At 43.1% G+C, this 24,669-nt stretch overlaps 1 protein-coding gene across 1 annotated transcript in view; it reads left to right on the top strand.

Annotated features, from left to right (window-relative positions):
- The window catches only part of EVA1A (eva-1 homolog A, regulator of programmed cell death), a 205,045-nt gene that overhangs the window by 8,852 nt on the left and 171,524 nt on the right, over positions 1-24,669 (top strand). The window lies entirely within an intron of this gene.

Below are 24,669 nucleotides of genomic sequence, written 5' to 3'. Positions count from 1 at the left end.
TTAACTGCTTGAGTCCCGCCTTTTGGGTGTTTATGTTACTCTTTAAAGAGAACATTCTTTTTCTGTGCTTCCTTGGGATTCCTATGTTGTCCAGGGCACAAAATTGGCCTTAAAATTGTTTTCTTCATTTTTCTGTTCTTTATGGCTCTGGGGCCTTATTTCTTGTATGTTTAATGGTGTTTAAATTTTATTATATTGTTTAAATCCTATTCTGCTTGTTGTGAGGGATGTACTTACAGAGATGTACTTACCCTTCGGGGAGGAGTCTGGAATGTTACCTGCTTTGCACAGATAAGGATCCAAGGCAGAGAGATTGGCATCAGGAGCTCTAACTGTCCAATATTTCAGAGATTGTTCAGCATCTACGTTTTTCTCCAGGAGCAGCCCCTTATCTATTCTCTTAGGCTGTGATTAGCAGGAAGAAATGTGTGGTACTCAGTGGAGTTCCTTCTCCAATATTATAATATCTATATGAAAATGGAATGCACAGGTTAAAATGAACATTTCAGTTGCAAAGTTAAGTGCTCCTAACTGGGTGTTGTGTGTTAATACCTGTAGGCAGCCAAGCACTACCCAGCTGCTTACTTGCCTCCACTTCCTACCTCCAAGCAGGAGAAGGGAAGAGGGAGGGACAGTAAAAGCAAGAAAACTCATGGAGTGACATAAAAATAGTGAAAGAGAAGTGGAGGAAATAAAAAAGGAAGTATAATAAATGATGCAAAGGCAATCACCCACTGCCTCTCTCAGGCAGACTGATGCTCAATCAGTTCCCAAGCTGACTTACCCCACTCCACTCTGTTTTACTGCTGAACATGGTACTACATGGCATAGGATATCTCTTTGCTTGGTTGGGGTCACCTGCCTGCCTGTATCCCTCCCAAAATCTTGTGCACCCTACAATCTCTTCATTGGGAGGGCACAATGAGGGACAGACACAGTGCTGATGCAGTGCAAAAGCTGTTCAGCATGAGCTAAAACATTAATATATTATCAGTACTGTTTTGGTTGTGGATCCAAAGCACAGCACAATACAGGCTGCTACAAAAAAAATTAACTCCATCACAGCCAGGCACAGTACACTAAGGTAAGGGCAACATTACACCTGTATTTTATGTGTAATGTGAGTTAGAGGTTGATATCATAGGAAACCTTGAGCTGGCAGATATGATCTGAGCCATAAAGTGCAGTTGTGAGAAGGGTCTTGTTTTGCATAGTTTTTGTTGTGGTTTCTTTTCTTTTTTTTTTATTTTTTTTAAACCCACTTTTCTTCCTTTTTTTTTTTTTTTTTTTTTTTTTTTTTTTCCTAGAGCAATCATGCTTTAAGGATTACTTTATTTGGGATGAGATAAGAGTTCTTAAAATTGAGTTACAAATTTGGGGACAGTCCTTGAAACATGTTCTAAAAGATCTTTTAAAATGAGTTTTGAAGACACTTCCCCCTCCAAATGTTTTTTGCTTTCTTCTCTCCCTCCATAAAAGAAGAAAAAAAAGAGTATATGTGTCTATTCAAAAGCACAAATAAAGATCCTGCAGTGCAAGTGATATTGCTAAAAATAGATCCTCTGGGATTTGTTCAGTTTATTTCTCTCTGGATTTTTATTGTGTGGGTAACCCCTTGGAAACCGCGGTTGTTGATCTCACTGTTTCCAAAGCATGTCCCTCTCTTCATGTATCCTTTGTACAGGGGCCACTTCTGTTGTGTTAACACTCTTTGCTTCCTGGTTTATGTGCTCATCTGAGCTCCAGCTCAAAGAGGTTAAAGCCTTATAAAAGTGAGTTGGGCGAGGAGGCAGCTCCACAGTGGATGCAGGAGCGCCACATCTGTGACCCACGCTGTGCTCACATGTTGGTTTATTGTTGGCCTCACAATAAAGGAGAGCGCTGGGGTTTTGTTCAGCTAAACAACTTGGATGGAAGGAATTGTATAGAAAAGAGAATAGATGAAGGCTGGCTGTTATTTGCCATAATGTTCTTTGTTTTAGCTGCAGTGTGGGGGATGCAGAACTCCCAGAAGAGGATGGTCTCTATAGCAGCCAAGGGGAGCTGATGGATTGGAGAGGGATGCAGAAAGACATTCAGCAAGAAGGGGTGAAAATTTTTCTGATTTGGATTTGCTTGTTGGCCCCAGGCTTTCACTTTGGCTTTAGTACAGGAGCAGACACTCTGCTGTACCAGTAAGTTGCACTATAAATGTGCTTGGTGCTGTTTGCCCTGGGTTTGGTCCAGAGTGAATGTGCAGAGATAGTAGTTGGTGCATTTGGCGATGGTACAGCTGAGTGGCTGGATTGTAAAGGTCTATCAGCAGCTGCAGGAAACTGAATGCTTGGTGTCAGACAATCCATTTTTCTTGCTGGATAAATGAAAATCTCTTTATCTCTCTTTTCATAAACATTGTCCATGTAATTGGAGGGCAAGGTTCAAGTTCAAACTGATAAGATTATTTTGTTTCCCTAAGCTGCATGACAATGGTCCCCTTGGCAAATTAAGCCATGGATCTTCTTTTGCCGTAATGGGAACCAATCTCATTAGAAACAGAGCTGGATTAGTGATGAGTCCAACCTCCCATACAGATATACATTCTGACCCCAGCAGGCCTGAAGTGCCTTTTGTTCACTCAGCCTCCTCTGCATTTTCCCAGCGCTCCTACATCTGTGTGATGGAGCTGGGGGGAATTATTTCTGCTCAAGCAAAGCCTGCTGAGGGGCGAAAAACAAGCTGATTGGTCTGCATGGTATCACAATTGGAACGATAAGGTGTTTTTTAAATGTTTATCTTGATTTAAGTCATTGGAGTACAAGACTGATTAAGTTGCCTGTTACAGGGTATTGAAGATAAAGGGCCAATTGTCATTGCTTTGACCTGTGAGGAAGATGATCCTTTTCTGCCTCTCAGCACTGCTGAGGCAGCTGATCAGAAAATCTGAATCTATTCACAACAACCTCCCCAGCATCTGAACACAGGAAACTCCTTTTTTGGGGACAAAGAACGACGAACATTTTCACCTGTGACCTGTGTTTGTTCTGTTTGTCCTTCTTCATGCCAGTTTTGGCTTCTGAGGGGTTGTTTGCAGCCATGTCCAAGCTTTGTCAAGCAAGTGGGACTGGGAGTCCTGAGCTGGCTCTGTGGACACCAGTGCCAGCAAGAGAGCAGCACAGCTGTGCCTACAGCAGCCACCTGGGCAGATGCTGTGACTCAGGAGCAGGGCTGAGCTGTGGGGGTGCTGTGTTGGGATTCTATCTATCTATCTATCTATCTATCTATCTATCTATCTGTCTGTCTATCTATCTATCTATCTATCTATCTATCTATCTATCTATCTATCTATCTATCATCTTATCAGCAATTTTTGCTCTTGCTGAGGGTCCTTAGTTCTGGGAGATTAGAGGTGCAGCCCTGGCTGATTCCGGCTGCTCCCATGAGATGGAGCCTTGCTAAGGGTGCTAAGAGGGGTAAATCCCACTGTTTCCTGGGTTAAAAGCCATTTCCTCATCCTTAAGGAAATCCTTGTGCCCCTGCATCTCCCATATGTCCTACTCCTCTGGGAGGTATTGCCAGGAGCTTGACTCGGATGGAAGTTTGTGCTTGAGGCAATCTGGCAGGGAGGGCAGCCTGTGGGTGTGATATTTGAAAGTGGCACCAATGGATAAATGAACCTGGTCTGTTACTGTGGTAGCTAGTTGCTATTGATTAGCCTGGGGGCTGATGCTGAAGTGATGAGGAGTCCTGACTTGGTGAGTAATTCACTAGAAATCAGTGAGACTGTTCACACGAGGGAAAGTTGGCTTCTCTATATGCCCAATCCTGACGGGTACAAAGTGGTTTCTTTTAGTTTTTATTAAATGTGATTATCAAGAACAAGGGTTAGCCAGGGTAACTAGCACTGGTAAGCTGTAGTCTGTGTCTCACCAGCCTGAGTGCAATTGGGCAGCCAAAGAAACAAATCTGTTTTCTGTTCTTGTTACATTTCTGGATATATTTTAAGGTTTCTCAGAAAGATCAGAACAATGAAACACCCTTTGACAATAGCAATCTCTTTCCTTCATGGTGCAGCCTGAGGAAGTTTTCAGACCCTTTCCTTCTGGGATTGCTCATTTCCTCTTTTTTTTCCCCTCCTGAAATATAAACAATACTTTCCCAAAAGCACAACTTTTGCAGTACTCTGGCAGAGCCAGCCTCTGTCACTCCATCAGGCAGGCATCAGATGGGACATTGTCTTCTGTTTTCCCCCTCTAAGCTGCAACTCAGGGAAAAAAATCACAGCCAAAAACCCCACCAAAAACAAAACAAAAACCCAAACCCCTCTTTTCATATGTTGTTTTATTTCTGTCAAAAATAGTAACTAATGCCCACCCTGAATTTCTCTCAGTCGTTTTGCCAAGGTTTCCATCCTTTATGTGCACACAGGGGAATGAGGCATGTGGGAAAGAAATCACATGCAGTGAAATGAAATATCATCCAGTCAGCTGGAGCCACAATCCTTGGGTGTCCTGAAGTCTGAGGCTTTAGCCCCAAGTCTGATTCAAGTGTGAGAGGAGCCTGTGATTAAAGAGACTGTCACAGAACTCCTGTCCCTGCCTACACAGCCCTGAAGCTCATTGTGAGAGCTTGGGATCTGTGGGACTTTGCTGTTTTCATGCCTGTCCCTTTTCATCACATGATTCCTGATTGTCTCCATATGTCTTTCACTGTAGCTTGAGTCCTTGCTGGTTTTCTTGGAGGCCAGATTCCACAATCACCTGAATTATGGTGACCTCTAGTTTGGGGGCTGTGTAAGGTGTGTACTCCCCCATGAATAGTGCTGCCTCTCTGACGACTTTCTGCTACAGAAAGGTCTCCCAAAGTAGACAGATAACTCGGAGCAGATGGTTAGATAGATAGCCCTGTCTGTCTTCTGCTTTTGAGTGAGTGATTTTCCCTGTGACTAGTTCGATAATTTTTTTCCTGGAAAGCATTTCTCCTGGAAAGATCCTTTATTTGCACTGCTGCAGTCCCAAACATCAGAGTAGGCTCAAAAGCAGCAATTCAGTGGGTTGAATCTCCACATGTGTGAGGTTTGCTTGCAATGCTTTTGATAAGTCATGGCTGTAGCAAGTGTTGCCAGCCTCTAAGACTGATAGTGTCTGGTTGCCTTTACCAGGCAGTTGTGGCTGGTGGGAGCATTTTCTTTGTCAGCTTGGCCTGATGATGGGCTGTGTTACATTTTCTTTTATCCCCAGACCTTTCTGGTGGAGGTGGTAGAGAATTAAACACTTCTACTACATTTTTTTTTTTACCACTGCAGCTGTGGTCCATCTTCTACTGCTCCCTAGTGCCGTATCAGAATTGTCTTGGTCCAAACTTTTTTTGTCTTATTAAGGACCAAATCAGCCTGACCCACCTTGATCCCCAGGGGAGATCTTGTCACAACCTTTCAGTAGTTGAAGGGGACTTATAACAAGGAGAGACTTTTTTGCCGAGGGCTGCAGTGACAGAAGAAGTAATGGCTTTAAACTGAAATATTCAGACTAGGCATAAGAGATATTTTTTTAATGATCAGTGTAGTGAGACATTGGAACAGGTTGCCAAGAGAAGCTGTGGGTGCCCCATCCTTGTTCAAGGTTATGACAGAGAGAGCTTTAGGCTACCTGACCTGGTGAAAAATGTTTTGAGGGAGTTTGACTAGGTGATCTTTGAAGAGCACTTTGAACCCAAACTATTCTGTGATTCTAAGATTTCAGAATTCTATTTAAACTCAGACTTGTTCCTTTTTGCAAAACCACTTTTCTTCTGTGGGGTTAGAGAGAGCTGCAGTATGCTGTTAGTACCCAGAGTGAGAAGGTATTACCCTTGTATCCCTGCCTGTTGGATGTGGAATTACCTTATAAAGCTGTCCTTGTCAATATTGGTGGATTAGTGCAGAGCTGCATTTCTGTGTCTGCTGGCCAAATCAGCCCAAGCTAGAGAATGCTGCATGGGCAGGGAGGCTGGCCAGATGCCTGGTCCCTTGTTTCAGGGCCTTTCTGGCCCATTTCCTGGTATAGTTTTCTGAAGAACATCAGAGCTGCCTCCATCCCAGCTGCATGTCATCGGCATTACGGCAGCACTGATGGATGGGGAGAGATCAGGGCTTCTCCTGAACACTTGGCCTGCTGGTGGTGGAGCAAGAGTGAGGTAAACACCCTCTTCTGCTCTGAAGGAGTGGCTATCAAGGGGCAATCACTTCATTTAGTGATTTTTTTTTTAGTTTTTTCCACTGGTGACAATGAATCTGATTGGCGTTGTGGAGAAGCTGACATGTAGATGGTGTCTGGCTCATCTGATAAGAGAACTCAGCTGTACTCCAGCCCCTGTGAGATGTGCAGTGAGGGCAAGATTTTTTTTGGACATTAGGCATGGGGAATGAACACTTATCACAGAAATGTGATGGGAAGAGGTGGGGAAATATCTGCCTGATGGTGTGTTTAAACAGAGACTGAACATGCACAAAATTGGTGGACAGGGGTGAAAATTTACTCTTCTAGACACTGTTCTCCATCTTAATCTTGCCTGGTTGTGTGAGGGGAGGACCCAGCCTTCCCAGTGCCTAGGCACAAGCAAAGCTTGCTGTATTTTCAGAACTGAGGAAGGCTGTTTTATTCTCACTCTGGCAGCTTGACCATGCTAGTACTTCATGGATAAATAATTATTGGTGTCTAATAAGGCTTTTAGGATTGCTCTGGAAACTTTAAAACTTGTAGTAATAAAAGGCAAGGCCACAAATTAAACACCTTAGGGGCTTGGTGAGCCTCCAAGGCAAGACAGGCCAGGTGCTTTCTGTTTGTGACTTTACTAAATGTTCTAGCTTTACTTCAAAGTTTTACTTTTTCTACCCACTTCTTCCTCTAGTCCTGAAGTTCCAGTACATCTCAAGCTAACATCTTCAAGCACATTCAATAAATCTATGAAGAGGAACTCAGAGCTAGAGGTCATAGATAATTTATGAAGAATGAAGGTAGAGAGTAAATACCAATGGCATTATATTGTAGATGAAGAAACTGAGGCACAGATTGTACCATTGGCAGTGGAATTCTCTTTTCCTTGACTGTTCCAGAGATGTTCGTCTCACCTAAGTTGTTGCTTTGGACTTCTAGGGGATGCATCATCTGGCTTGCATTAATTACAGCTACTTCTAGAGATCACTGGCATCCCATCCATGGTTGCTGGTTCCTTCTGACTGTCTTTTTAGGACTTTTTTTTCAGGAAACTTCCTTAAAACTTCCTATTAGGGGTGTGAGGTGTGAAGCCTGAATACCACTCTCTGTCTGTGTCCTTACAAGGAATCTCTGTGCTGGATTAGCCTTGCAGTTGTTCCCTTACCCTGAGGAACACTGGGTAAAACTCCCTGTACTGCTTTGATGGAGCTAAACAAGCCCAAGGAGCCACACTGGCCTCAATGGTTTGAGATGACTGTATTTGGGTTTTCCATTTTTCACTTTCCATCCTAAGGACTCTACTCATTGTTTTGATCTATGTGCCATCCCCATTGTTAGAAATGCTGTGCTTGTTTAAAGAACAGAATGACATTCATTCACTCTGAAACAAACTGGGGATTTGTTTTCTTGGGTGTTGTAAAGCAGACAAGGTGTAACTGCTGCAATTAGGAGGTGATGGGCTAATCTCATTAGTCAGTGGGAGGAAACACTGGGGTCAATGTGTTGGATAACAAAATGTGAAGATGAATTTTGATGTGCCAGATGGCCTGGCATAGTGGTTCCACTAATTTGAGAGAAAGGAGAGCCAATAGTAGCTTTCAAGAACAAAAGCTGTAGCAAGAGTTAACATGTGATTTCTCTGGGCAAAAAACCCTGTGATTTCTCAGCTGAGTGGGGACTTGTGGGATCTGTGAGGCCTGCTGATTTTTTTTTTTCCCTTTTAGACCAGTTTTGGGCAGTAAGAGACAGTCATCCAGCAAAAGTTAATGAGGCACTGTTATGATATGGATGTGCTTGGATGATTAGTGGCTGAGCAAGAAGAAATAATCCTGACATGTCATTCTTTTAGAAGAGGTTGATAATTTAAATACCTCTGTGGGGAAAAATGTGTTTATGGTGTCCCCTTATCCACAAATATGTAAGATTTTAGATTCAGAAATACCAGTACTTGTTTTGGGGATGAGACTGTCGGTTCTTTCTGAGCTTTAAGCTCAGCTCTTCATTTCCTGAGATCAGTCTTTTCATCCTTATGAAGTAAGCAAGAGATAGAGGTTTAGAAGATGATAGAATAGAGAAGAAAAACACCTGTAATTTTCAAAAGTGACCTCTGAGACAGGAATATCTCTGCTTTGGCTTGGCCCAACCTGAGGTGCCGTCACCAGATTTTGCTTTCACAAAGGACCCAGTGGCTCCTTTAATTTCCACTCATTTTTGTGTTCTTGGTACGCACTGATGCATCAGCACATGCTGAGTCACTTTCCATCCTGAGTCTCTCTGCAGGGTTGAGGCCCAAGAGATATTCACAGGTAAGTGGGAAGAAGTTGGATGGAGTCTTTTTCCTTTCCACTTTGCTCCATGCTCTACAAAAACACTCATTCTTTACCTCTGTCACCTACTCTCACCAATATTTTTCCAGGAAAAAACCAATAAGCAGTCTTTTCCAAGCTGGGCTGTATTGTCGAAAATAAAAGCTTGAGGAAATCCAATGGCACACTCAGGCTACTTCACCTGGCAACACCCCAGTGCTATTTTCTTTTAGTGAGCATCCAGTGCAGGAAAAAGCTTGTTCTGGGCTCTAGGCCATTACAGCAGCTCTACTGAGGAGTGCCCAAGCTTGGAACAGTCTGATAAGGGTTCTTAGTCTCTAAAGCAATGGCCAGGCTTCATCTGGCCGTGAAATAATGAAAAGTATATTTATGATAAGAGGCCTTATTGAAAAATGTACTTGTAACTGGCACACAACCAGCCAGCACCTGTATTTCCTGGCAGAAGGGAAAGGAGGAACTTCTTCATAGTAGTTTAGTGCATTTGGTATTATAAAAGTTCTAGGGGCTGGATCTTCAGCAAATGGACAGCAATGTGGGTCTGATGGCAGCAATGCTGCAGTGATAATGATCTGTGTACATCCTGAGAGTGCCTAAGGTTAAACATAGCTGCATCCTTTCCATCCCCAAAGAGCAATAAGGGCTGTAGTTTCTTAGCCCCCATCTATTTACGTTATCAGGGTAAAACCCAACACTTTTTTAACCTATAAATGCCATGCACACAGCAGCACTTTGACACAATATATACACCTTAGCCATTTCCAACCTAATGACTTCCTAAGAGCAGCCATGTGGAATTTAGTGCGGAAAACGTTAATCTGGCAAGAGATTTCTTTCTTCTGCAAAGCGTGTGATTTCTGCTGCTGTAAGGGGACATGGCTGCCAGGCACTCCAGTGAGCAGAGGCACTCAGCAGTGTCAGGGAAACCCCCGTGAAGGTGCAGTTGTGGGGAGAGCTGTTGTAAATCAGAGTGACCCCGGATGTCATCAGGGCAGAGGGGAGATTGATGGAGTGGGTGGGGAAGCTGAAGCAAGGAAAGTTCAAGCATCACCCTGACCCTTGAGAAGGGAAAATAGCCCCAGCCCTCAGCAAGGTTTGATTGAAGCCTGCTGTTCCCCAAAGGGGAAAGGTCAGGCTCTGCTCTGTCAGGCGCCCTCAAACAAAACCCCTGTTTATACAGGACCCACCCCTGCACCTTGTGAGGTGGAGGGTAAATGGGCTTGGAGACATTCAGTGCTCCTCTCTCTGGTAACGCTTGTGTCAATGAGCAGTGGAAATTCAGATGGGGCTGGTAGTAAAAGCCTGCAAGGAAGTGGTCAGGTTAAACCCCACATAAACATTAACTGGAGTTAGCCCCCATGAGCACTCTATTGGTGGTCCTGGGGTGGATCTGTTCAGCCCTGTGGGTCCCTTGCAGAAGGGATGGGTTGTGTTTGGGGTGGTGCTGATTGCCAGCCCGTGTCTGAAGCAGGTCAGCTCTGTGCCCAGCCCTGTGCCTTTGCAGCCTGGGCATGGCACAGGATGATGCTCACCTGGGCAGAGGAGGGTTCCCACACTTCTCTGCCAGCCCAGTGACCTGGAGTAAAGTTTTGCCAGCCCCAGTGGTTTAGCTGGAAGTAAGACGTGAGTACACTGTGTGTCTAGGGACTTGTGGTCAGACATTTAGATGTGTCCTGAATTTCCTGCAGTGGAGTTCTTTGCCAGGAAAATTGACCTTCTCTGCTCCCAGACATCATCTCTCCTGAGTCCACCAAATGTGTGGACAGGGAATAGCTTCTGGCCACCTGAACTATTATTATGACCTGTGGCAGTCTTACTGATCCCATGTCACCTGATGGGCACTTGTCCAAGTGTCATTTGATACAAAATGCATCTGCCACTTGTATATACAGGACAGAAATGTGGATTTTGGGGTTCAGGTATGATTTTCATGTCCTCTCCTGCATCTGGTTTGTGCTCACATTGTAAATAAAGCTGTTTGGAATAAGCAGCCTGTTTGACTTGCCCTAGGCCAAAGGTTGGGCAGCTCTTTAACTAACCACAGCAAGAACTGGTAATTTCTGGGGCAAATTGGGTGTTTCCATCATAGGAGAGAAAGCAGGAAAATAGCTTCAACCATCTGATTTTAATGTACCACCATATATCTACTGGAGCCCTCCCAGCTGCTTTCCAAGCTCTCCTCTTCTTTTCTACCCTTAGAAGAAGCTGAACGAAGTACAGATCAGCCAAGCATGGGCAGCCTGGCACCTCTGCTTTGGTCCAGCATGACTTTTACCTGTTTGAAATTTACCGGTATAGAATACATTGATTAATGGCCCAGTAAATTAATTGGCAGCCTCTGTAGCTTGCTTTGCAGCTGATGGCTTGCAGGGAGCTCTTGGAGTGGAAAAGCAGAACAGAGTGCCAACTTACTAGGCTGTGGAGGTGCCCACTCTATGGAGGCAGGCTTTTCCTCACAGGAAAGAAAACAAAGGCATTTCTCTGAGGAATATTGCAGGCAGAGACTGACTCACAAGTAGGGTGAGGAAAAGTTATTTTAAAAGGTCTAAAACCAGGGGGGAAACCTTAAACATGTAGTTCAAACACAAAGTTGGCACTTTCCAGATAGTGGAGGTTTTTTGCCACAGGATTGTAGCTGAAGACTGACCTGGATTTATTATTTATGGAGTTTGATTCTATGGTGTTTTCTGTGTTGAAGGGAAGATCAAATTCTGCCCAGATCTGAGACTGTGAAGTTTTCCCTCCTGCTCTTTCTTTCCAAGGCAGCAGAGATGTAACTAAAGAGGGAAGTACAGGCTGTATCTCTGCCTGTATCTCTCCTGCTGCTTTCCCCAGCCCTTCAGAGTCACTTTCTGATCAGTAAGCAGAGCAGGGACTGGGAAATATGGGCTTAGAATACTGTCCATGTGAGTCAAATGAACTGCTGATATTGAATATCCAAAGCAAAAAGTTTCTGTTTTCCTGTAAAGAATTGATATTCTGATCTGTGTGGGGAGCAAAAGGTGCTGTCAAGAAATAAAAAAATGGGACTTGTTGACAACAAATGAAATAAAATATATTACATCATTTAAAAAATGATGTGGATAACATCCTTTTGTCTGCCTGATGCATTCATTCAGCTCTTTAGTGTGAGGGCCATTGCTTTGTTTCTCCAATTTTGTATAAAATCTTTTGAGGCTTATTTGAGTTGTCTAGGTATTACAGGAAATAGAGCAAAATTGCCTTGCTCTGTTCTGGTCTGAGGTGGTTTCTTGTGTGAAAATACTGCTCTGCAATGATGCCTCTTTACCTGGGGGGCTGGACTTTAGCTTCTTCCATGTTCAGTTTTGGTTTTGTTGCTTTAATGGACAACAAGGAGTGAGATGCAACTCCAGACATCAGTTCCTCCAAACAGACTTTGAGGAATTGAGACTTAAGTTGGATCTTAACCAAGTGGCATCTTAGCTCTTGCTTAAACTCCTGGCTTCTTGGTTGTGTTTTGGTGGGAAGTAAGGATTCCAAGCAGGATTGGAGAGCCAAATATAGTATTGAATCTGGGTCTTAAAGTCACAGGATGGTTTGGCTTTGGAATAAGGAATGGAACAAAATTTTGCTGTGGGAGTCTAATCTTGCCAAAAAGGAAATCTGACTTAATGACTTTTGTGATTCAAAATGCTGAACATTGTAATACAAGAACTTCCTCTGTGTGTTCAAAGTTGTTAAAAGTGAGTTTGATGGGTTTAATTTTATATTAATTCAGAAGTGTGGTGTTGTTCTGCAGTTGGGATAAGAGGAATTTGTATAGGAGTTGAGAAGGGATCACAGTAGAGAGCAGATTTCCAGCTGTTTCCTGGCCCCACTTTTTTTCCCCACTTTGTGGCTTGCTGTCCCTCTGCCTGCCATATGGGAAGGCCTGTGCATGGAGGTGTAAGAATAGTCTGACCAAAATAAAATGGAGCACATGGTCTGGGGGTAAGAACCAGAGACAGTGGGGCAAGTCTGCTTGTGTGATGGGTGCTATGGGTTCCTCAAAGAGTGATAAAAGCCCAGGAATATTTTGCTTGAAAGACCTTGCTGTGACTTTCTGAACACATTGTATATCCAAGGTGGTTAGTCAATAGGATTCATTATAGGAAATAGTTGCCTCAGCCAGCAGATCTTTATTTGACACAGTTGTGTCTCACACCAGTTTATGTGGAGACAGATTGTCAGCTCTTGTGTTTTGCCTTGTCTTTGCATAATGAGACACTGAGATATTGCTTGTCTTGGCTAAACAACAGAAACGGGCTGTGATGAATTGCATTTATGCCTGTTCATGATTGTTTTAAGGTGCCTATTTCAGATGGTCAGGAAGAAAGATGAGTGTTTACATTTTCTTTAAATGCTTATGCAGGCTCTTTGCCCCTGAGTAGTCCAGATTAACGCATGGCCAAGAGTTCTGGAGTAGGGCCACAAGGACAGATTAGTCACTGTACTTTTGAAAGGGTGTTGGGTTTCTGTATCTGACCTTTTTGGTGGATGAATGGGAGGATTAGCTGCTAAGGAAGCAATTATCCACTCTCTATAATTAATATCTCCTTCTTATTCTCTGTTACTTGACCTGGAACTCTGACATCTTGTTGGAGTTGCCAGTTTTGTGTAATTAGCACCTTTAGAATGTGGGCTGGAGTCCCCCACCTTCCGAAGTCAGCAAGGTGGAAGTGGGGAGTAAGAGCACAAAGGGTGAAGCGATTGAATCCAGCTCCAGTGACCAAGACAATGGAGATGGGGATGATTAAAGACTGTAGTTTTGTTCCTGAGGTAACTCTCTACCCTTTAATGCCACTGTGTCTTTTGACACGAAGATGAAATATGCCTGCTATTCTTCCGAGACAAAGCCCACCCTGTCAATAAAGCAAACAGGTGCCTAATGCCCCTGCACATGCCTTTGGGAAGGTTGCCTTTCCCATCAATCCCGCTGTGTTTTCAGCTGTCACTGCTGAAAATGCCGTCTTGATCAAGTGCAGCTAGGGATTGTCATTCTGCACTATCATTTCCCATTTGCAGATATAGCCAGAAGCTGATACCATCTGACAGTTCTAGGAGGAGGATACATTCTTTTTACTCTGCTTTTAAAAGCAGTCCTGGATTCCTCACTTATCCCTCTCTGTTTTGAAGTATTTATGCTGTCCATTGCCATTGTAAAGGAGATTGAGACTCAAATAATATTTAATGATTTTCTGGAAATCTTAAATTTTGGTGTGTATCTAGATTTTAAAAAAATGATATAGGTTTATTATATATAAATATAAAAATATATAAATATAATTATATTATAACTAAATAAATTGTTTATATAGCTTTACAAAAACCAAGCAGTGGTTCAGCCAAATCAAATTGGAATTTCCTGTTTGAAAACATTTTTTGTTTTCACAAAAATCACTTTTGAAACAAAAAGCCAAAGGAGCAAAAACTTTTAAAACAGGTACATATAAAGTTAAATATTAACTTATTTTTAAACTTCTAAAATGGTTAACTGGTGCTTTTAAAATGTACTTTCAAGTTAGAGATTTATGGCAGACTCTTATTTGATGTCATTGCTGAAGAAGCAGCATAGGTGGAAGTTAGTTATTTCCCCCCTGCACTGTATTTTGAGATAAAGGGAAATCAGAGTTAATAAATTAAAGATAATTAAACATTTTATAGATATGTGCTACCTGAATACCGAGGGTTATCAAGGGAATTTCAGCTGAGTGAAGACTTAGTGAGGAAGTTTTTCTGGTAATGAGCAGGTAAGGTGAGGCTTTGTACAACACAGAAGTAAATGGGAAAATCACATAAAAGCGTGGTGAGATTATGCAGCACATGCCAGCTGTTGGATTATCTTCTGTCTGCCACACACTGAAAGTAAGTACAAGCAAAAACGGTGAAGCATTTACAGTGCTGAAAATCAGTATTTACTCAGAGGAGACCTCCAACATTGTCTCCTGGGACCACATTTAAGGAAGAGCTAATCTGTCAAATGGTCCTCTGCAGAGCGTTAATTCAGGAAATTATCTGTTTACCAAACCTTGAGTGAATAGAAATTTTCCTTGAATAGTCAAAAACAGCGCAGAAATTTTCTATACGTGAACTGAGATTGTTCTCCTACTGAGCACGGGAGGCTCAATTCCCAGAGAAAACATCTTCCATGCTTACTGCAGACACTAGAAAATGTCACTTTATTGAGAGAAGAGCATGTCAGCTGCTCCTAGTAGTGTGGAGTCATTCCCAGAGTAGTGGGCTCCCCCCTGCCTGGGGTGGGCTGTTTGTCTGAGCTCAGTGGGAGACTGATTGAATTGGCCTGACTTAACCCTGGGCATGGCAGGAACCCGAGGACTGTTATATTCCCCTTGAGGCAAATTGAACTGGGAGACAAACATTGACAGTGCAGATTCAGAAGAAGAAAAACACATGAGGAATGTGAAAGCTGAACATCCTGAATGCTCTTGCAGATTACTTGGTGCTGCCTTTTATTAAAGCATGGAGGTCACGCTGTGTTGTAAAAGAAGTTTGTCTTGGTTTTCAGAATCCACATGGACCAGCCTGTATGGAAGCTTCAATCAGATCTCTGTTGTCTTCCATTAAACTTACTATCAAATAATAGTTCAAATCAACTAATAAATTCAAATAATAGAGTAACACAAATTCTTTTTAATTAATGAATCATTTATTAAGTGGTAGCAGCAATAGTTTATAGTAGTCATCATTTATCATTTGCTGTGTAGAACCTGCATGTCGTGTGCCAACACTTGCTTTTTAATATCAGGACTTTTTAATATTCAGGATATGCATCTGCCTTGACATGCTCAGATCAGGAGCGTGCTGATTTTTCTGCATCTCAGGTGATATTGCATAGATCTGCAGAACCACAGAATAGTTTGGGTGGGAAAGGTTTGGGTGAAGATCATTTAGTTCCAAGCCCTGTGTCAAGGGCAGGGACACCTTCCACTAGATGAGGTTGCTCAGAGTCCCCTCCAGCCTGGCCTTGAACACTGTCAGACATGAGGTATCCACAGCTTCTCTAGGCAACCTGTGCCAGGGCCTCACCACCCTCACACGGAAGAATATTTGTAGGACTTCTTGGCTAGAGAAGATTTCCTTTGGCAAAGCAGTCTTTGGACTTTTCCAGTGATCTCCCAGAGCTACCAGTAGTGCTGATGTGAGCTCCCTTGGTGCCTGTGTCATTTCTGCCAGTGGTGACTGTCCAAGCCTCAAAACTCACAGTAACCTCTTTTTTTTCCTCAGCCCCAGAAAAAGGGCTTTTTGGTTCTTTTGGTATTCCCAGCCTTTACTTGTCTTGGGGATAACTGCAGTTTCTCTCCCTCCGAACATTCAACAACAGCAAATCATGGCATCTGCTATAGCAATAATAATTACTTTATTGAGAAATAAGTAAAGTTAGGATTAATTCAATCTGTCTGTGGTTGTACCCATGCATCTGCTAGGGCTACTCAAAGCACTTCTAGATTTTTCTACAGTGTCTAAAATGTACTTTGAAAGTAAGTGAAAGAAGGCTTCTCCCATAATCACCTGTCTCCAGGAGATGGAGCTCCAAGAAAAACACTAATTACCATTGAGTTTGTAATTTAAATTATGAAGGTTAGCAACACTAATTCTGTGTCCCTGGCTGGGAAGACTTGTCAACAGCTCAATTACCGTGAGTGGATCTCATCTTGTATTCCATAAGTGTAGGGAAAGGAACTGAAAGGAGAAAAATACACTCATTTACCTCAGCTACAGAGTGCCTGGGCCTGTATCCAGTTGTGAGTAATGCTCACTGGAAACAAGACATGAGCATTTAACAAGGAGGGTCATTAACTGTTAGTGTAGCTTATGAAGATATGCCACAGATTTTTTGCTTGTTTGGAGCTTTTCAATCCGAAGTGCAAGGGTTTGCTTAGTGAATACTTCTTTTTGAAGTTATTGAGCTTCGGTGAAAGGTTTGTCACGTGAACACCTCAGGCCTGTGTTATGGTGGAAGTCTGGCTAAACACCCTTAATGGCACTGCTTGGCTTTGAAACCTCCGTAACTGGGTTGCACACAGCGCTAAGATTTGCTCTGTACTGATTAAAAATACTTATGCCAAAGAGACCCTCTGCATTTGGACCTTGAATAGGCCGCTCTCTTTTGGCTCTGACAGCTTTCAAAGGAAAGTGCTGAAAGAAGGGAACCTCCTGAGCCATGGGCAGCAGAGCTCTCCTGCCCCTGCTGCTTCTCCTCCCTCCTTCCCTGCCTGCCCTGGCTGTGCCTTTGGGAAAGCAGGGCTTTGCCTGGAAAGGGAAAAAGGGCTTCTCTGACTGTGCACAAATGCAGCTCAGCACATCCTGGGAGGAGGTTTGATGGAGAGAAGTCCAGCCTGCTCCGTGCTGGACTTTGCAAACGAGTTTAATGGAAAATTTTGCTTTTTAAGAGGGACCGTGAATTCACCTCAGCCTTAACAGACCAGCCAAATACTTTTAGCTGTTTAGCAAATGACTGCTCAAAAGTGTCAATTATTATTGTGGTGGTGGAAAAACATCTCACTGTAAAACAGAATGCCAAGAAACAGTCACAGTTTTTATTTTAAATAAAAAGGAAAACGAGTTTTACAAGTTCCTTTTTTTTTTCTACGCATTTTTTCCCACCCCAGTTTTTGAATTTGAAAATTTTGGAAAAGGTGACAAATTTAAATGAAGAGAACAAAACCCCTCTTTTTTTCAAAATACTTTTTTTTTAAAAGGAAAATTAATAAGAAAAGAAAAATTAATAGTAAAATGGAGAGTCACTTTTTAAAATTTCTTTTCTTTTAATAATCTAAAACTGATAGGGGGCTTTGGCCACAATGAATTTTTAATTGCTTTAGGAGTATTTTAAGCAATACTTAAATCAATAGTGAAGATTATAAAAGATGGCAGTTCAGCCTGAAAAATACCTTTTGCTTGTGCAGGCAGAAATGTTCACATATACCCAGCTGGAGACCTGAATATGTTTTTATGAGTTTAGACCGAACACCTACCCCAATAATAGTCCATCTAGGGGATGAAATCAAATTAACCAACAGCTTCATGCTGTTGAAAATGTTCACAGCCATTTTTCTGAAGATGAATAATACAGAAATTAAGATGTACCTTGAGACAATGGGACCTGCTTTTGTGAGTGCAATATCACTGTTCTTTAATGTTATTTTCTGACAATGTGAGAATGCTTTGGCCTGCAAGTGATACTTTGAAGTGCTGAGTTCTGTCTTTAAAAACCATAATTCTCCCTGGATTTTATTATTTGCCATAGATTTTGAGGATTGATATCCTCCAGTCAGTTTTAGACTCTGCATGAAGAAACTGGAGTGTTCCTGAGAAGTTCCTGCTAAGCCATAGTTTTGGTATTGTCTGTATCCTCTCTCTGGCTTGTTTTTCCCTTGTGATTTATAGATGAAATCATAAATCATGACCATAGTGCCAAGATGTTTTGATAGTCTTTCATACTGTCCCCTGGCACTTTCCTAAACAGTTGGAGTCCAGTTTCTGGACTTAAGGATGGGCACATAGGCCCAGAGGGCTGCTTTGAAGGTTACAAGGGTTTAACCACATGGGTAAAGCCAGACCATGCCAGTTGCTTCAGGGCAAGAGAATGGCATCCACCATTAATTATTTTTGAGGCTGTACAAGTAAAATAGTTGATCAGGGCATCCTTTCATGTTGGATTGCAAATATGTGAAGCCCAAAGAGGGTAGGAAATCACTTGAGGGCCTGCGTATATCCAAGGGTGACTGCATGGTGTGGCAGCTGGAGAAGGTTTCTGTGGAGGGTGTGCTGCAATCACAGTAACTGCAGGAGGCTGTGAGAGCTCCCTTTGAAGAAGACTTCCAGGCAGTATCAATGTTATGGCATTACAACAAGGATGGATGGGATGGATGGGCAGAGGTGAAAAGCTGTGAGATAAGCAAGGCCTTGAGCACAACCTAAAATTTAGACCGCTCTTGGGGCTGCCTCTAACATCACCACCTCCACTGGTGCTGCCATTGCAGTGTGAGGTTCTGTGGACAGCCTCAAATTTGGCCTCAAATAGAGCATCAATGCTGCCTTTGTGTAAGACTGTGCACACAGATAATATAATGTTAACAATCATTTGAGAAGAGAACATGTTCTCTTCAGGAGCTCAGGGATTGGGCTAACTTTACATAGCCTTCAGCTCTGATGTACTTGTCCTTTCTGGTAGGAGGAACAGTTCTTCTGGTCCTTCTCTCATGTTCTATGTGCCACTTGGGGAGGAAATGTCCCAAGTGTCACATATTCATGGAGCCAGACTGCTTAAGAAATAACTTGATGCCACCCAAAATCTTGGACCAGTGTTTCCAGAGTCAGAGGTCCTCGTAGCTGCCATTCTTAGTTCCATTGTGTGTTTGCAAATAACAGCTTTATTACAGCTGTTTTAATGGCTGGTGAGATTCTGGTTTGCTTTGCCCCTTCTAGAATAATAAAATTGCTAGAGGTTGAAAAAGACCATTCGGATCATCAAGTCCAACCATCAACCCAGCAGCACCACTGTGTTCACAACTAAGCTGTGTCCTCAAGTGCCATATCCACTCATTTTTTGAATCCTTTCAGGGATGGATGGTTACTCCAGAACTTCCCTGGGCAACCTGTTCCAATGCTTTACAACATTCTCTGTGAAAAAAAAAAAAAAATCGATTATCCAATCTAAACCTCCCCAGGCACAACTTGAAGCCATTTCATCTCATCCTGTCACTTGTTACCTGATGGAACAGACCAACCCCTACCACACTACAAGCTCCTTTCACATAGCTTTACAGAGCAATAAGGACCCTTCTGAGCCTCCTTTTTTCCCAGCATGAGCCCCTCAGCTTCTCCTCATAAGATTTCTAATTTAGGTGCTAGTGCTTGGCTCCTTGTGAATTGCTGATCCACATTGTTTATTATTGGGGACAACTGTCAAAGGCTTGGGGGTCTGGAAAAGCAGTTGAAGTGCATTGCCTTTCTCCCTGATTTTCCATGGCAAATTCTAGAGGAGATCCCTCACTGCTTGTCAATGTAGAGTCATGAACTTGGCTTTCTATGAACCCAGTGTTTCTTGGCAGCCTGATCACATGGGCTGAGTGTCTGAGGAAATAGGAGATGTTGCTGCATGCAGATTTTCCCAGGATATTTCAGGGGTGATTCAAAGAATCATGAAGGGGTTTTATTCCTCTCCCCACCAGTCTCTCTCCCCCACTTCTCCCACCAAAGCAGTGGAGCTGCCACTAATCGGCCTGACAAGTGGAACAACTCCTTTCTGAGGGCACCCCACTCTCCCTTGTGGAGAGGAATTTGCTTTGAAGTCTTCTCCCTGCCCTGCATTGTCTACACACCTTGCTTTGTGTGAGTGTGATAAATGGAAACTAAACAGACCCAGATCAAGGAAGCAAGCACTAAGTCCTGCCTGTCATTCCAAAACATTTGCTGTATTTATTACAAAGCTGCCAGGGTTGCACTGAGCAGCCAAATTCAAAGCAGCCAAAATGCTGAGTAGCCAAATGCTGCTCTCCTCCTTTAGAGTCATTTTTTGGTGTAAGAACACATCAAAGCTGAGGGAAGTGGGCTGAAGTGAGTTTGTTATTTCTAATGTCTATGTGTGACATGGTGTCAGAAACACTGTGACCTGGCACAGCTATACTGTTGCAGTAAGAAGCCCAAATCAAAGTTTGTAATTAGGATACTCAAATGGATTATTCCTATTATTACTGCTTAGAGCTCTCAAAGTCTTCTCAGCCATGAAAAAAATGGAGATTTCATGCTCTAATGGTTAGATGAGTAGAACAGTATCAGGAGGGCACAGGGCTGGGCTTCTGTTCCCTCTTACTTTCACTGAATTGCAATGTGAACTCCCTAAGTCATTTCATCTCTGTGTCTCCTCTTCCTCTCTGCCTGTATTGACTATCCTGAATCAAATGGTAAAACTGAATTAGACCCTGCACTTATGAGGTAACAAATGCCTCCATTTTCTTTATTTAATGCATCTGGACATGGAAAAGGAGGCAACTTTCCTTAAGGAAATAAAAAGAGGAAACATTCATTAAAAAAAAATGGTGCAGGTTTTCAACTGATGGTCATAACAGCTAAGAGGAGGAGCCTGGGACAGGAAGAAGAATTCACCATTTTTCAAAGGATGAGGCTTCACTACAGGCAAATTGTACATGACAAATTTGGTGACCCTCTGTGATGGGGTTACAGCAGAGATGGACAAGGGAAGCACAACTGATGTAATCTACCTGGATTTGTGCAAAGCACATGGCACTGTCCCACACCACATCCTTGTCTCTAAACTGGAAAGACATGGGTTTGATAGATGGACCTCTGAATGGATAAAAAAATAGCCTGGACGGTCACACTCAAAGAGTTGTGGAAAAATGGCTGAATATCCAAGTGGAGACCAGTGACGAGTGTGATTCTTCTGGGATTGGTATTGTGATTGCTACTTTTTGACATTTTGTCATTTGTAGGTGAATCCGCAGATGGCTGGGACAAGGAATTCTGCCAACCTGTATATTCTATAATATGTGGTTTTATTGCAAGGGTTGTGGGTAGAAAGGCCTTGCCTTCAGCCACCAGCCTCGGCTGAAGGGAAGTCCCAAAGAGAGAAAGAGAAAGAACAGGAGGATATGGGCTAAGTGAGAAGGGAGCAAAAGAGCAAAGGGCAGGGGGAAGACAGCAGGAGAGAGCAAGAGTAGGGGGAAGAGGAAGGGTAAGAGCAAGCAAAGAGCAGCGGGAAGGAGAGGAGGAAGAGGTAAGAGAGTTAAGAAGTAAGAGGTAAGATGTAAGAGAGCGAGGTCCTCGTTACAATACATTATATCTCCTTTTGTGATGAATATTTTAATTTACAGTGACCAACCAACACAAGACACAAAATCCTATAGAATCTACATACAGCCTATAAGAACTACTATATTACCATACTGTGTTATATTTTAAACTCTAAAAACTACTCTTTAAACTTCTCTTTTGCTACATTGACCTTTGGATCCCTTAGCCAGCAGAAAGGGTTCTGCTGAATCAGAAGGGATTCTCCTTCAGCTAGCTAGACTATTGTTTTCAGGTTATATAGTAACTAAGACTTAGTATCCTACAACTCAAAGTAAGCTTTCATTTCTCTTTCGATTAAAGGTTTCATATTTTCAGAATCTTTTGCTAAGCAATCATATTTATAAGCTTTTCCTGATTCACCTTCCCCAACAGTCAATGACCTGGACAGTGGGGCTGAGGCACCCTCAGCAGGTTTGCTGTGACGCTGCTCTGTGTGGTGCAGGTGACACGCTGGAGGGAAGAATTCCCATCCTGAGGGGCCTGGACAGGCTTGAGAGGTGAGCACATGTGAACCACAGGAAGTTCAACAGGGCCAAGTGCAAGGTCCTGCACCTGGATCAGGGCGATCCCGAGCACAAAAACAGGCTGGGCAGTGAATGGATTGAGAGCAGCCTTGGGGACAAGGATTTTGAGTGCTGGTGGATGAAAAGCTCAAATGCGACCTGCCAAAGTTCACTTGCAGCCCAGAAAGCCAAATGTGTCCTGGGCTGCAGCAGAGGCAGAATGGGCAACAGGTCAAGGGAGAGGTTTCTCCCACTCTGCTCTCCTCTTGTGACACCCCACGAGCAGTGCTGCATCCAGCTCTGGGGCCCCCAACACAGGAAATGTGTGGACCTTTTGGAATGAGTCCAGAGGAGGCCATGAGCTCTGCTGTGGAGACGGGCAGAGTGAATTGGGTCTGTTCAGCCTGATGGACAGAAGGCTCCAGGGAGACCTTGTAGCAGCTTTCAGTACCTAAAGGAGCTACAAAAGAGCTGGAGAGGGACTTTTGACAAGGACATGTAGTGATTGGATGAGGTGGAATGGCCTATTGGCTCAGCCGAATTTTGGTTTCTCATCTAAGAGATTTCTCTTGCCCAAAGATGTAAACTGCTCAGGGAGGGGAATTATGTGGCTGTTCAGCCTGTTCTGCCACTCTGGAAGTGTGGAAGAGGATCCCTACCAGCTGAAGAGCTGAGCTGTGTGGGGTGGGGTACAGTGGCATTGAATGCCAGCAGTTCTGTAATCCAAACTTTTTGTTTCCTGAATAACCCAGTTTCTGGGCACAACTGGGCTTCAGTGATGTGGGAGGAATCTTATTAGGAGGTTGCAATGAGGAAAGACTGGCTTTTGTAAGAGGTAAATGAAGTAGTTATTAAAAAGGAAGGACAAAGCTACCAAAAGCCTCATTCATGTTACAAGTTCAGGCATGGGACAGAAGAGAAATCCACAAAAATCTGCCTTTCAGCTTTTTCAATTGCCTGTGTTTGAATGGGAAATTGGATATCCCCAGGATCCTGGGAGACAGCACACATGAAAACAGCACCGAATTCCTTCAGGGGGATGTGAGGAGGAGGTGACATCTGTTTTGCATCCAAACATTTCTTGAAGTCTAGTTAAAACTCTAGTTGTGACAGGGAGGTGAAAAAACACAGAGAAAATCCCCCTTCCCTTATGGCTGGGAATCAGTGCAGCCAGACAGGGGGAATACTAATGGAGGCCTCTGATCTTTTCTCCACTTACAAATCAATGCCATCCCAGTTTCAAACAAGCCACTTAGTCACCCATGATCAAGTCTTCAGTAAATGTGGAACAACTTATTAGTGATAGATGGGATCATTCATGTTGGGCTAACTTGGCCTCTCTCTATGAGAAGGAGAACAGTATTAAGCAGGTATTTATTCACTGTTGTTCAGTTAATTATCTTGACTTAATTTGATGTATGGAAAACAGTGGCTCATGTAAGTTAAGGCTGGTATTTCAAAGGCAACATAGGGATTTGCGATGTTGAGACCTCTTGGATAGGGAGGGACAGACAGCAATCTGTATGTCATGAAATGTTTTGAGGCTTTTGGCCTTGAGGTTGCTTTAACTTTTTCAGAGTCGGAGATGCTAACTCTTTCCCTTTACTCTTTTTCTAGAATAAACATTCTTTTTGGATGCTTGCCTTGGAGCTGGAAGAGCCATATACAAGGTCCAAATTATAGAGTCAATTTTTTTTAATCCCCCCCTTGAAGCTCTTCTAACCTGTGAAATACCCCTTTGGTGTATGAGATATTACCTGATCTTCTCCAGGTTCAAGGAATGATCTAGATGTGGCACTTAGAGCTATGGTCTGTTTGACAAGGTGATGGTTGGTTGAAGGTTAGACTTGGTGGTCTTGGGAGGTCTTTTCCAATATAAATGACTCTGTGATAAGACTGCAGCAGTTATGGCAGTTTCCCGGTATACAGAATTCATGGACAAGGACCTATCCCACATAGAACAGCTCAGGGACTTCTGTGTCAGCTGTCCTAAGGTTGTAGCTGCCCCAGCACCTTGCTTTGGGAGTCATCCCCATCAAAACAAAACCATAGTGGAAACAAATTTGGAAGTGTGGCAATATTGCATTTTTCCTTTGGACCCTTACCCACAGAAATAGCTTTGGTTTTTTTAAATGGGTTCTAGTTCCTTCAGCCCACAGCTAAGGAGGTAGACACACCTAAATTTAAAATATCCCCACATTTTGCATGTGCCCTCCACTCAGCTGCTGTGGTGCCCACGTGGAAGGCTGTGGTGAAACAAAAGAACAGCTGAAGGCTGTGAGTGCCTCCCCCAGATCCTCAGTTTTGCATAGTTAGGGCAGCTCATCTCTTGCCCTGCTTGCCAGGGGCACTTGAGCTGCTGCCTTCTGAACCAAGATGCCTCTAAGCACCCATGTAAATCAGGCTGAAAGCTGAATTATTTCTTTTTGTTGAGCAGAAGGATCAAGCAGGCAAGTTTGGGCTAAGGATTGCTTTATGAGACCACACAGCCAATCTCACCTGCTCTCTGCTAGACAAAGCACAGAGCCTGGAGGTGGGAACAAATGCTGAAGGAGGCCAGTGTGGGGAGGGACTGCTGATATTCAGTCAGGAGGATTTACCTGTGTGGTATGATAAGCAAGACAACTGTGCTGGCTTTCCTCTTCATAATTGAAAATGAAGGATCAGCATATTACCTGTCTGGAATTTTCCCTGTTTCATATCCCAGTTTGGACTACTTCTAGTCAGCAGAAGACTGAAACAGCCTCATGCTTACTCTAAGTCTAATCGTGGGAGCAGGTCCTTAGGATATCTGTAGATTTCTCTGATAAAATTCTACGTTTTCCTCTTCTTCCT

This window comes from Sylvia atricapilla, chromosome 3 (assembly GCF_009819655.1).
Source record: "Sylvia atricapilla isolate bSylAtr1 chromosome 3, bSylAtr1.pri, whole genome shotgun sequence".
Classification (NCBI taxonomy): domain Eukaryota; kingdom Metazoa; phylum Chordata; class Aves; order Passeriformes; family Sylviidae; genus Sylvia; species Sylvia atricapilla.
This window is presented reverse-complemented; position numbering and strand designations above follow the sequence as displayed.